Here is a 14,798-nt window from a genome sequence, read left to right as displayed (position 1 = left end):
TGCTAGGGTCCACTGGCAGACAAGCCTGGTGCTTGGGCCCATTGGAGCATGCCTAGAACCTGGGTCCATGAGAGTAGGCCTACAGTATTGATCCACTAAGGCAGGCCTCATTATAAAATGAGTCTGAGGCTTGGGTCCTCATGGAGGTCATGGAGCCTTGGTCTGTGTGATCTTATTTGGTATTGGGTACAACATGTAGAGGCCTAGAGCCTGGGTTCACAGAGGTCTGTCTGGAACCTGAGTCCATAGGCATTTACCTGGATGCTAGAGTCCATTGAGGCCTACTGGCACTAAAGTCCACTGAAGTGTGCATTGAGCCTAGGTCCATGAAAGCCTGGATCTTGGATCTTTACGGGTGGTCCTGACAAAAATATCTACTTGGGTGGCTCTGGCTTCTGGCTCCATGGAAGGGGTGGTGTGTGTAGCCTGATTCTGCTGGGGCTGGGGTTGATAAGTACTCATGTCCACTGGAATCAGGCTTGTGTATTGTTTCATGGGGATAAACTTGGAATGCAGATCTGTGGGGACCAGCGTAAAATTTTGTTTCATTAGGGATGGCTTGGTACTGGGTCATACATGGATCCTAAGTCCTCTGAGGCCTTCCTGTCATGGGTATCCATTGAGGGGTTTGAATCCTGAGATCTTAGGGGTATCCCATGGCATAATTCTGTTGAACTAGCTTTGCACCTTATCTGCTATGCTGGGCCTAGCATCTGGGTCTTCATGTTCAAGTTGGAGCCTGAGTTTGTGGGACAGGCTGGGACCTGGCTCTGTAAGAGCCTGTGTCCTTAAGGATTAGTCTGGCACTGAAGTTTAGTGAGGTGGACCTGATCCTGGGATCTACAGTAAAATTGGAAGTTTAATTCATTTTTTTTACTCCACCCCTTTCTTCTCCTCTCTTCCTCTGTCTTCCTCAGCAGGAGCTTTGGGATGTGTTGCATGAGCATTGGGGTGTGGTAATGTGGGTACAGTGAAACTGTTTTTCCTATCCTTTCACTGAATACTTTCTCATTTATGTACTCCACCCAGAGCATTGCAATCTCCCACCTGTATTCTGGAACTGTCAAAAACAGATCTTTGTGCATGTGTGGCTATCAAATTTGTGTTTCCATGAGAGGATGAGGGCGGAGACATCTTATTCCTCCATCTGGATATCATTTTCCAGTAATGTGTTGTTATTATTTTGCATCATGCCCTCATTTTCCCTTTGAAAATTCTAAGTAGATTAATCTTAATATTTTCTTTAGACTCTTCCATAAAATTAATCCTGACATAGGGAGTTTGAAGATAGCAGAATGAGAGAATCCTGAGATCACCTCTTCCTACCTACACACTAAAGCAGCAACTATATCTCGATGACTAATTTTGAAAACCACCTGAACAATGGCAGAACAGGTCTTCCACAGCTAGTCATAGATGAGTCTACATCAAAAATGGTAGGACAGGTGGAAACATGGTTGAGAACCAAATACTCAGCAAAATGAATTATAATTGGGAAGGACATCACAAGCCTTAAGAAGCCAGATTATCAGACCCCATCCCAGGAACCCATGGCACTGGAGATCTGCACTGGGAAGATGTGTCCCTATAACGTCTGGCTTTGAAAACAAGCAGAGTTAAATTGCAGGCACTTTAAAGGTCAGTGGGTCTAACTACAAGAGAGCTAGAAAGCAAGAGGAAACAGAGTCTACATCCTTTAAAAGACAGCATACTGGGGGCGCCTGGGTGGCTCAGTCAGTTGAGCGTACAACTTCAGCTCAGGTCATGATCCCACAGTTCATGAGTTCAAGCCCTGGGTAGGGCTCTGTGCTGACAGCTCAGAGCCTGGAGCCTGCTTCAGATTTTGTGTCTCCCTCTCTCTCTGCCCCAACTCCACTCATGCTTTGTCTCTCTGTCTTAAAAATAAATAAAAAAAAATTTTTTAAAAAGACAGCATACTGAGTAACTCAGCTGAGACACAGCACAAAATCAGCCATTCAAAAAATGCTTGGGGTACACATATTTATTGACTAATAACTAAATGTGGCAGAAGGGCTGGGATCTGCAAGAAACTTATCCAGAAACACAAGTTCTGGTGGATGTTCTTTATCTTCCCCTCCTTCAGTCTAGATAACTGGACATTTGTGGGGGTCGGCATTAACCCTCTCCATCAACCTTGCTAATAGCATATGCCCCATCCCTCTATTTCCTGGTGGACCCCCCACTTCCATCCAATATAACCAAGGCAGACATTATTTCAAAACAGATCCTGCTCCATCACATTCTGAAGATATTCCCAACCAGATCTCCACCTCTCCAAAGTGACTTTTGCAACTGGTGTGTGTGGGGAGCTGAAATAACTACATTAATGAGCAGTTCTGGCAGTGTGGTCTCTTAGCTGGCTGTTCAAGGAGCATGCTTTGTGCGTTGATGTGTCTGGAGATATTATAGAGATGCTAAGTGCAGAAAATTAAGCTTACTGCCAGTCCCCCGCAACTGGCCTGCAGTAGCCTTAGAAATACATCACAAAGCAAAAAGAACAAACTCGGCAAAATGCACCAACAGCAGGCAAAGTGGATCCTTGCAGTTGGCTGGGCTGAAGGCAGCCATTGCTTAGCTACCTTAGAAGGGTGCACACAGCCCACACAGAAGACATCCATGGAGCACCTGGTTTTGGTGACTGGGGATATTGTGCTATAGGGCTCCACAGGACCTCTTCTACAAAAGTCTATTAATTGCAAGACCAGGAGATGTAGTTGACATACATAATACATAGAAGCAAACACAGTGAGCTATATGAAATAAGGAAAGATACAAATATGTCCTAAAGGAAAGAACAAGACCAAATGATAGTAAAAGAGCTAAATAAAATGGAAAAAAAACAATATGTCTGATAAAGAATTCAAAATAATGATCATACATCCATTTATGTATCAGTTAGGAAAGACCTTGGGATTGAGGCTGATGTAGAGGAGATTAATTATTCTGACTTCCAATGCTTTAATGAAACTTCAGATGTGAAGCCTTCTGTCCAAGCATCTATGATTTCATATTGTTGGGCATTCATTAGATTCATGGGGATTGCAGCTTTCTATAAGTTTGCTGTGGCCAACCAAGAAAGAAGGCATATGCAGATTCCTACAGAAATTATGATTCTAAGAAACATTTTTGAGGAGATAATAAGGCTAATATCTTTTAGAGTATAAAGTGATTTTGTAATGTTAAGAATTACTTTGGGCTGAGTTTCATGGAAGTTTGTCACTGACTGTGCTCTTGAAAGATGAAACAATAATATTGGGTTATGGAATAGTTTCTCTTGCTAAATAAACAATTAAAAATTGCAATAGTCATAAAGATACTCACTGGAATTGAAGAAAGAGTGGACAAACTCAGTAACAACTTCAACAAAGAGATAGAAAATACAAAAAAAAATGTCCATTGAAAGCTGAAAATTTCAATAACTGAAAAAAATGTTTTAATGTTTATTCATTTTTGAGAGACAGAATGTGAGCAGGCAGAGGCAGAAGGAAAGGGAAACACAGAAGCTCAAACAGACTCTAGGCTCTGAGCTGAAGCAGACTCCAGGCTCCAGCTCAGAGGCCGGTGTGGGGTTCGAACCCACAATCCATGAGATCATGACCTGAGTCAAAGTCAGATGCTTAGCCCACTGAACCACCGTGGTGCCCCAAATAAGAGAAATGTAAAAGTGCATAGAGGGAATAAAAAAAAAAAAAACAGAAGATGAACAAATGTGTAATATTTGAGGACAAGATATGTAAAACAAACAACTCGAACATCAAAAAGAACAAAAAAGAATAATAAAAAATGAGAATAGGTTAAGGGAAGTCAGTGTCATCATTAAGAATAATAACAGCCATATTATAAGGATCCCAGAGGGAGAATAGAGGAGACAGAAAGCCTATTTGAAATAATAGCTGAAAACTTCCTTAATATGAGGAAGAGAACAGGTACCCAAGCCCAGAAGAACACAGAATCCCTAACAAGTTAAAGCCAAAAAGGTCCACAACAAGACACATAATAATTAAAATGGTAAATATTACAATAATTAGATAATTTTTAAATTAACAAGAGAAAAAAAGGTTACATACAATGGAACCTCATAAGGTTATCAACCGAACTTTTTTTTTCAAAAGAAACTTTACAGTCAAGAAGATATTGGCACGATACATTCAAAGTGCTGAAAGAAAAATACTACAACCAAAAATACTCTACCTGGCAAGGTTATTATTCACAATAGAAAGAGAGATAAATAGTTGCTATACAAACTAAAGTTAAAGGAGTTTATCAACAGTATCCCAGTCTTACAAAAAAATGTTAAAGTGATCTTTTTAGTGGAAAGAAAAGACCATAATTAGAAATAAGAAAATCATAAAAATAAAAAAAAAATCATAGAAAAAATCAAACATAGTCAAGGTAGGAAATTAACATTTATAAAGTCAGTGTAGAGGTAAAAACACAAATGTAGTAAAATGAATTATATCTAGAAAAAATTAGTCATGGCATTGACAAAATAAAAATGGGTAAAATAAGACATCATATGCATAAAATGGGGACAGGCAGCAAAAAATTTTGTGCTTTTAGAATGTCTTTGAACTTAAGCAACCAACTTAATATAGGCTGCTATACACATAAAAATTTTTATATGAACCCAAATGCAACCACCAAAAAAACAAACCCACCCTATAATAGACACACAAAGAAAAAAAACACAATCCAAGTATAACACTATAGAAAGCCATGAAACCACAAGAAAGAGAGCAAGAATAAAAATATAATGTTGTTAAAGAGGCCAACATGGTAGAGAAGTAGTAGGTTCTCTACTTCCCATGTCTCTCAAACAAAGAAGTGCTAAAGCCAAAGGACTTTGAACCCCAAGAGTCTGGGAGTAAAAGAGACTGAGTCAAAAAGGGATAAACTGCTACATCCTTGATGGCTATAGGTGGGTGATTGTGAAATGAGGGAGATAAAACAGGCCATGTAGGTATGGAGGGGAGAGATCCCCTTTTGCAGAGAGACAAAGGGAAGAGAAAGAGCAGCCAGGGAAATGTAAGACTGTATCTGGACAAGAGATAAATCTTGAACTGGGACTGAGAGGGATCCCATCTCTAACTGGGGCTTTCTTCTGATTGGTACCAGCTGCCCCATTCTTGCACCTGGGGAAGAGAGGAGACAGCCCTGGGTTCAGTGGTAGGTCAGGGACACAGTCCACAGTAGGACAAAGCAGTCCCCTCCCTGGAATGCTGTGGGACAGGACAAAGCCTGTCTGCCCCTGCCACCCCCAGTCTCCTCTAGATGGTGAGGTCAGCAGCACAGTCTGAAGCAGGAAAAGGCCGTCCTCCCTGAAGTGCTATGGCACAGACAAAACCAGCAGGGAGCACATATCAGACTGCAGAGAGAGGTGTTCCCCCAGTGCCAGAGCACATGGAGGGATGTTGAATCCTAGCCAAGTGGAGGATCAGGGGAGTCAGTGGAGTGAGAAGTATCACCTGTCTGTGCCCGGGGCACGTTGAGGACATCTTGAGCAGAGTGCACCAGGACCATGGAGAAGAGACTAGGGGATGGCCAATTTCCTGCCTCCCCCCCCCCATACTACCAAGGGGGGATCCTCAGCGATGGGTCCCCAGGGGCTCATAGTGGATGTAGGACCAGCCTTCACCATTCCACCCCCCTACACTCTGGGTAATTGCATATCTGCTGGAGCAGGATAGATGCTGTGGAAACAGATGGGTCCATCATCCAGACCAGTGCTGCTGCATAACCTAGATTAATTCTAGGACAATTCTTGTTATTTAGATATATTCTCCCTTCCTTACTCTTCCCTCCTCTAGGCTGATTTATTCTGGTTGTTGGTTTGTTTAAGCAGACATATTTAACCCATTCTCTTGGTACATGTTCTACTCCTCCTTCTGTACTTTCATTTCTCTCTCTCTCTCTGGAATAATCAAGCCATATAGTTTCTCCGTGTGGGTATCTATTTCTTCGTGTTATTTTATTTTATTTTTTATTTTTTTTCTACCTCCTTTATTTTCCTTTCTCTCTCTCTGGATTAAGCCATTTAGTCTCTCTACCTGGTCAATGTTTATTTTCTCTTTGTCCCCGACCATCATTTCTCTCTTTGTATGTGCTCTTCCATCAGCACTGCCTCCACCCTGTTTTTTACTTGTAGATGGTGTTTCTGGTTTTGTGCTTTTGGATTGTTTTTGTTTGTGCGTGTGTGTGTGTGTGTGTGTGTTATTTGTCTGTGTGCTTGCATGTCTTTCTTTCCTGTTTGTTTGTCTGTTTGTTTTCCTTTCCAGGGCTACTTAAGGGAAAAATCAAAGCACACCTCGGGAGGGTCCAAAACATCATTACAAGTAGAGAAATAAAATAACCAAAATCACAACAACAGAGAGCCAGTAACACTCTCCAAAAAACGCCTCCAGGTGGGCCAGGCCCTGGACAGTGTATGACTCCCATTAATATAGCAGTGCACACAGATGCAGAGAACATAACAAGTTTTTAAAACTCGTAAGGGATAGAAAACTAGCCAAAATGACACAGAAGAATTCCCCTCAAAAGAAATTCCAGGAAGAAGTCACAGCTAAAGTATTGATCAAAAAAGATATAAGCAATATAACTGAACAAGAATTTAGAATAAGAGTCATAAGATTAATCACTGGGCTTGAAAATGAAATAGAAAAACAGCAGAGAATCTATTACTGCAGAGATCGAGGAACTAAAAAATAGTCATGATGAAATAAAAAATGTTGCAAATGAGGTGTAAAATACAATGGAGGTGGCCACAGCATGGATTGAAAAGGCAGAGGGGAGATTAGGTGAATCAGAAGATAAAATTATGGAAAAAGAAGAAGTTGAGAAAAAGAGAGAGAACAAAACCAGGATCAAGAGGGGAGAATTAGAGAACTAAGTGATGCAATCAAAAGGAACAATATCCATATCATAAGAATACCAGAAGAAGGAGAGAAAGGGGCCAAAAGTGTACTTGAACAGATCATAGCTGAGAACTTCCCCGATCTGGGGAATGAAACAGATATTGAAATCCAAGACACACAGAGAACTTCCTTTAGACATAACTTGAATCGATCTTCTGCATGACATATTATAGTGAAACTGGCAAAATACAAGGATAAACAGAGAATTCTGAAAGCAGCTAGGGATAAACGGGCCTTAACATACAAAGGTAGAAGCATGAGAGTAGTAGCAGACCTATTTAATGAAACTTGGTAGGATGAAAGGAATGGCAGGGAATCTTCAACATGATGAACAGGAAAAATATGCAGCCAAAAATCCTTTATCCACAGGTGGTCATTCAGAATATAATGAGAGATAAAATTTTCCCATAAAAAACAAAAACTGAAGGAATTCACTACCACTAAACCAGCCCTCCAGAAGATCCTAAGGGGGAGTCTGTGAGTGAAATGTGGCAAGGACCACAAAGTACCAGAGACATAACTACAAGCATGAAACCTACAGATAACAAAATGACTCTAAACCCATATATTTCAATAATAATGCTGAACTTAAATTGATTAAATGCTCCAATCAAAAGACATAGGGTATCAGAATGGAAAAAAAAAGACCCATCTGTTTGTTGTATGTTAGAGACCTATTTCAGACATGAGGACACCTTCAGGTTGAAAGTGAGGGAATGGAGAACTACCTATCATGCTACTGGAAGTCAAAAGAAAGCTGGAGTTGCCATACTTATATGAGACAAACTAGACTTTAAATTAAAGGCTGTAACAAGAGGTGAAGAAGGGTATTCAATAATAATTACAGCATCTGTCCATCAGGAAGAGCTAACAATTTTAAATGTCTATGCACCAGATTCAGGAGCACCCAAATTAAAAATAAAAATAATAATAATAATAATCACAAACATAAGCAATCTTATTGGTAAGAATGTGGTGTTTGCTGGAGACTTTAATATTTCACTTACAATAATGGACAGATCATCTAGACACAAAATCAGTAAAGAAGAAATGGCCCTGAATGATACATTGGACCAAATGGACTTGACAGATATATTTTAACCCCAAATCCCAAAGCAGCAGAATATACATTCTTCTCGAGTACACATGGAACATTCTCCAAGATAGATCAAATACTGGGTCACAAAAGAACACTCAATAATATAAAAGAATTGAGATTATACCATGCGCACTTTCAGATCACAATGATAATGAAACTTGAAATCAACCACAGATAAAAGTCAGGAAAACCTCCAAAAGCATGGAGGTTAAAGTATATCCTATTAAAGAACGAATGGTTCAATCAGGGAGACAGAGAAGAAATTAAAATATATACTGAAACAAATGAAAATGAAAAAAAACAACAGCCCAAACACTTTGGGATGCAGCAAAGGCTGTCCTAAGAGGAAAATAAATTGCAATCCAGACCTATCTCAAGTTACAAGAAAAATCTCAAATACAAAATCTAACAGCACACCTAGATAACTAGAAGCAGAATAGCAAAGACACCCCAAACCCAGCAGAAGAATAGAAACAATAAATATCAGAGCAGAAATAAACAATACAGAATCCACAAAAACAGTAGAACAGATCAATGAAACCAAGAGGTTTTTTTTTTTCTTGAAAAACTAAACAAAATTGATAAATCTCTAGCCAGGTTTCTCAAAAAGTTAAGAGAGAGGACCCAAGTTGATAAAATTATGAATGAAAATGGATTTATTACAACCAATCCCTCAGAAATACAAACAATTATCAAGGAATACTGTAAAAAATATATATACCAACAAACTGGACAACTTGGAAGAAAGGGACAAATTCCTAAAAACCCATACATTACCAAAACTCAAATGGGAAGAAATAGAAAATTTGAATAGACCCATAACTAGTAAAGAGATTGAATCAGTCATCAAAAACTTCCCAAAACATGAGTCCTGGACCAGATGGCTTCACTGGGGAATTATACCAGACATTTAAAGCCAACTTAATATCTATACTTTTCAAGCTATTGCAAAAATTGAAATGGAAGGAAAACTTCCAGATCATTCTCTGAAGCCAGCATTACTTTGATTCCCAAACCAGACAGAGACCCAGCGAAAAAAAGAGAACTACAAGCAATTATCCCTGATGAATATGTATGCAAAAATTCTCAAGATACTATGGAATCAAATTCACCAGCATATGAAAATAACTATTCACCATGATCAAGTGGGATTCATTCTTGGGAGGCAGGGCTGGTTCAATGTTCGTGAATCAAGCAATGTGATACATACCATTAATACAAATAAAGATAAGAACCATATAGTCCTGTGATAGATAGAGAAAAAGCATTTGACAAAATACAGTATCCTTTCTTGATGAAAACCCTCAAGAAAGTCTGGATAGAAGGAACATACCTAAACATCATGGAAGCCATTTATGAAAAACCCACAGCTAATATCATCCTAAATAGGGAAAAACTGAGAGCTTTCCCCCTGATATCAGGAACACAACAGGGATGTCCACTCTAACCACTGTTGTATAACATAGTTTTGTAAGTTCTAGCATCAGCAATCAGATAAGAGGAAATCAAGGGCATCAAAATTGGCACTGATGAGTCAAGCTTTCACTTTTTGCAGATGACAGGATATTATACATGGAAAACCCAATTGCCTTCACCAAAAGTCTGCTAGAACTTATACATGAATTCAGCAAAGTTGCAGGATACAAAATTAATATACGGAAATCAGTCGCATTCTTATACACTAATAATGAAGCAACAGAGAGACAAATAAAGAAACTGATCCCATTCACAATGGCACCAAGAACCATAAAATACCTAGGAATAAACCTAACCAAATATATCAAAGATCTGTCTGCTGAAAACTATAGAAAGCTTATGTAGGAAATTTAAGAAGATATAAAGAAATGGAAAACATCCCATGCTCATGGATTGGAAAAATAAATATCATTAAAAAGTCAATACTACCCAAAGCTACCTACACATTCAATGCAATCCCAATCAACCTTGCACCAGCATTCTTCTCAAAGTAGAACAAACAAGCCTAAAATTTATATGGAACCACAAAAGACCCCAAAGAGCCAAAGTAATATTGAAGAAGAAGACCAAAGCAGGAGGCATCACAACCCCAGACTTTAGCCTCTATTTCAAAGCTGTAATCATCAAGACAGCATGGTATTGGCACAAAAACAGACACTTAGACCAATGGAATAGCATAGAGACTCCAGAATGGAATAGAATAGAGACTTCAGAATTGGACCCACAAAAGTATGGCCAACTAATCTTTCACAAAGCAAGAAAGCGTATCCAATGGAAAAAAAAAGGCAGTCTCTTTAAAAATTGGGTCCTGGGAGAACTGGACAGAAACATGCAGAAGAATGAAACTAGACCACTTTTCTTACACCATTTACAAAAAGAAACTCAAAATGGATGAAGAACCTGAATGTGAGACAGGAAACCATGAAAACCCTAGAGGGAAAAGCAGGAAAAAACTTATTTGACCTCAGCCTCAGCAATTTCTTAATTCACACGTCTCCAAAGGCAAGGAAATCAAAAGCAGAAATGAACAATTGGGGCCTCATGAAGATAAAAATCTTCTGCACTGCAAATGAAGCAATCAACAGAACTAAAAGACCATCTACGGAATGGGAAAAGATATTTGAAAAAGACATATCAGGTAAAGGGCTAGTGTCCAAAATCTATGAAGAACTCACCAAACTCCCACCTGAAAAACAGATAATCCAGTGAAGAAATGGGAAGAAGACATGAATAGACACTTCTCCAAAGAAGACATCCAGATGGCCAACAGGCACATGAAAAGATTCTCAACATCACTCATCAGTAGGGAAATACAAATCAAAACCACACTCAGATATCACTTCACACTGGTCAGAGTGACTAAAATGAACTAATCAGGAGACTATAGATGCTGGAGAGGATGTGGAAAAACGGGAACCCTCTTGCACTGTTGGTGGGAATGAAAACTGCTGAATCCGTTCTGGATAGCAGTTTGGAGGTTCCTCAAAAAATTAAAAAGAGGTCTACCCTATGACCCAGCAATAGCACTGCTAGGAATCTACCCAAAAGGTACAGGAATCCTGATGCATAGGGGCACATATACCACAACGTTTATAGCAGCACTTTCAACAATAGAAAAATTATGGAAAGAGCCTAAATGTCCATCAGCTGATGAATAGATAAAGAATATGTGGCTTAAATATATAATTGAATACTACTTGTCAATGAGAAAGAATAAAATCTTGCCACTTGCAGCAACGTGGATGGAACTGGAGGGTATTATGCTAAGTGAAATAATTCAGGAAAGAAAGACAGATATCATATCTTTTCACTCATACGTGGATCTTGAGAAATTTAAAAGAAGACTATGGGGGAGGATAAGGGAAAAAATAACAGAGAGGGAGGGAGGCAAATGATAAGAGACTCTTAAGGACTGAGAACAAACTGAGGGTTGATGGGGGGTGTGGGAGAAGGCAAAGTGGGTGATGGGCATGCAGGAGGTAACTTGTTGGGATGAGAATTGGGTGTTGTATAGAAACCAATCTGACAAATTATATTTAAAAAATATATAGTGTTCAGAAATAGGACAGTGTGTGGGAAACAGCAGAAAGAGTAAAGCAGGCAGCTGCTACTAGTGGTAACACTACTTCCCTTTATTTTAAGGGCAGGGAGTGGTGTAAAGGGAACCAAGAACGCTGCCCAAATGGGTTATGGCCTTTTGTGAAGGAATGCAATCAACTACTCAAACACAGCCTGGTGAAGGTGGGGCCACCAATACTCTGAACTCTTCCCTCTGATCTGCCAGTGCCTCTCATAGATCAAATTTAACAGGATGTCAGAATACAAGAGAATTGGGGTGATAAAGCCTGAGTAGGGGTCCATACCGGTCAAGAGAGGGCAGGGTCAAATATGGACTACCTAGCACAGACCCCATGACAGTGACCCATAGCATATGGGTGCTTCCTGTCCCAAGGCCACCAAAGGAGATTTGTCAATAACCTGTGAGGCTGAAGTAATATGTCTCCCTTTTGGGTCCAGAGATTTAAAACTGCATTCTTTCAGTATGCATACCTTTGAGGTATGGTCAGAATTGGATTACATCTTCTTACTGATATTCTTCCACCTCTGTTCAAACTTCTACTATCTCTCACTTTAAATATTGCAATACTTTTCCAATTGGCCATAGATAATGTGCTCCTGATGCTGTCTTACTGTGTCTCCTATCACTTTTTCAATGAGTCTGGTGTCGCCTCATCAGTGTCCCTTGAACATGCTATGCCCACTTCTACACCCAAAGTCGTTTTTAAATTGTTCTTTTGTTTGAACAATATTTTCCTAAATGTACTGTCCCTCCTTTACTCATTACAGTCTCTGTTCAAATGCCCCCTAATCAAAGATGCTTTACCAGGTCATACTGTATATAAAGGCATCCCATCTCTATCTTTCCTCCCTGCTTCTCTTTTCTTCATGTCACTTATCAGCATGTTACGTATTGAGTATTTATTATTTCTCATATTCCACAACTAGAATTAAGTTCCATAAGAGTAGTGCTCTTCTTTTTTCCACTGCTTTAGCTCCAGTGCCTAAAATAACTCCTGCCATATAGTAGGTTCTCAAAAAATATTTCTCGGGGCGCCTGGGTGGCTCAGTCGGTTAAGCGGCCGACTTCAGCTCAGGTCACTATCTCGCGGTCCGTGAGTTCGAGCCCTGCGTCGGGCTCTGTGCCGACTGCTCAGAGCCTGGAGCCTGTTTCACATTCTTTGTCTCCCTCTCTCTGACCCTCCCCCATTCATGCTCTGTCTCTCTCTGTCTCAAAAATAAATAAACGTTAAAAAAAATTAAAAAAAATATTTCTCAAACAAAATGACCATAGTCTCTGATGTCATATTGACCTGAAATTTTATGAAGAAACCCTGATGTTTGTTTGTATGTCAACAAAAAGTTATTTGTCACCACAAAACTGCTCTCTTCCTTGATAATTTTCTCTTTCAAAGTTAGAGTTAGTGAGGCATGCTCAAAAACAATTGGAAAAAAAAAAAAAAAAACAAGACTGACCAATCACTCATGTTCTATAGTGATTTTAGTTTTCGAGATATTTCATATGTAATTTTGTATCCCTTTGACTTTTTATGTGCAAGTTGTAGAATTGGTGATTACAATCTACATATCTAATTTGTCAAGAAAGCCTCAGCTAATTTCTTGTGGTGATATGACTGATACTGCTATTTTTAATTGTCTCAAGTCAGAGAACCATTTGAAAAGTGTTTGTCTTCAAATACATCCTGCCCCCTCCCCGATACAATTTAATGTTTATTTTCCATTTGTAGTATCTCAGAGTCTCTGTGCACCTGAGATTGTGGTCATCTTGTCCTTTTCATAAAAGTTTCATTTTCCTACATCTTAAACCCACGGAGTTCAGTTTCCATATTAAAGCAATTTATTCAGTTACAAAATTTTATTTTCATGTATATTTAGTAATGTGGTTGATTTTTAAATATTTTATTTATTTACAGAAGATATTTGAGTTGTTCCACAACAGATATACACATATAGGATATCTGTTAAAATGGAAGAAGAAAATTAAAATCATGAATATGAGAATGGGAAGAAACAAAAGAACCATGATTTAATTAGAATTGAATCATAATTCCTCTGAATAATCATGTACTTAACTACTTTATTTATTTTCCCCTAAAGCATTAAGTCCTCTTGTGTAAAGGTGCTCCTCCAACAATAGTGTGTTAGAACCACATAGTTTAAAGTCCAAGATGAGTGCTTTCCAGACATCCATCTGGAAAACTATTTGCTGTGAACTTCACATGGTTAAAATGTTCATTTATGAGTTACATATAAAAATAGAACTCTTTGTAAAAACTGTCAAACATAAATAACATGCTTTATGAACATATATGATTCAGCAGAAACTCTTCAGCTAGCACTATTTCATCATTTAAGTACTTCTCCCTTCCTTCCTAGCATCATCTTCTAAATTCAATCTTATCTGTGGATTCCCCTTAGAGTACCAGAATATTATAGCACCAACAACTGGGTAGTGACAGACCATTGTAGTACCTATTAAATGACCCACTCCTCCAATTTGAGATGAGTTAGAGATAGTTTTTATTTTATTTTATTTTTTAGAGAAGTGGTATTTTGAGTCAGTTTCAAGTGAAATTCTCAGGGTCCTTTCTTGAACCATATTCTCTCAGCCATTCCTCTAGTAATTCTGGAGGGGACTTTTTTAATATTGTTGGCACAGTTGAAATTTAACACACATAATTTAAGTTTTTCCAAACTCAGCTTTGTAATACAATCTCTGAAATACAATGTCTAGTTGATGGCTTCTGAGATATTTAAGAGAAAAATAATTAGGCTGTTAGTTCTCCTTCTGAGTGTTTCCTATTCACTAAAAAACTGTTTTCCTGTAATTTCACTCAGTCACTTCTAAAATAAAAAGTCAAGGGTGCCTGGGTGGCTTAGTCAGCTAAGTGTCTGACTCCTGATTTCAGCTCAGGCCATGGTCTCATGGTTTGTGGGATTAAGCCCCCCATTCAGCTCCACACTGTCAGCATGGAGCCTGTTTGGGGTTCTTTCTCTCTCCCCCCCCCCCCTCTGTGTCCCTCCCCTGAGTGCACTGTCTCTCTCTCAAAATAAATAAAAATAAATTAATTAATTAAATTTTAAAAAGAAACACATGTAATAAATTCCTAGTGTTCTACCTATGTAGTATATTTTTGACATATATCAATATTTTAGAAACACTATGATGCATCCTACTTAAAATTTCATTCTGTTATAAATATTTTCAATCA

This window comes from Panthera onca, chromosome A1 (genome assembly GCF_046562875.1).
Source record: "Panthera onca isolate mPanOnc1 chromosome A1, mPanOnc1 haplotype 2, whole genome shotgun sequence".
Taxonomy (NCBI): Eukaryota; Metazoa; Chordata; class Mammalia; order Carnivora; family Felidae; genus Panthera; species Panthera onca.
Note: the sequence above shows the minus strand (reverse complement) of the source record.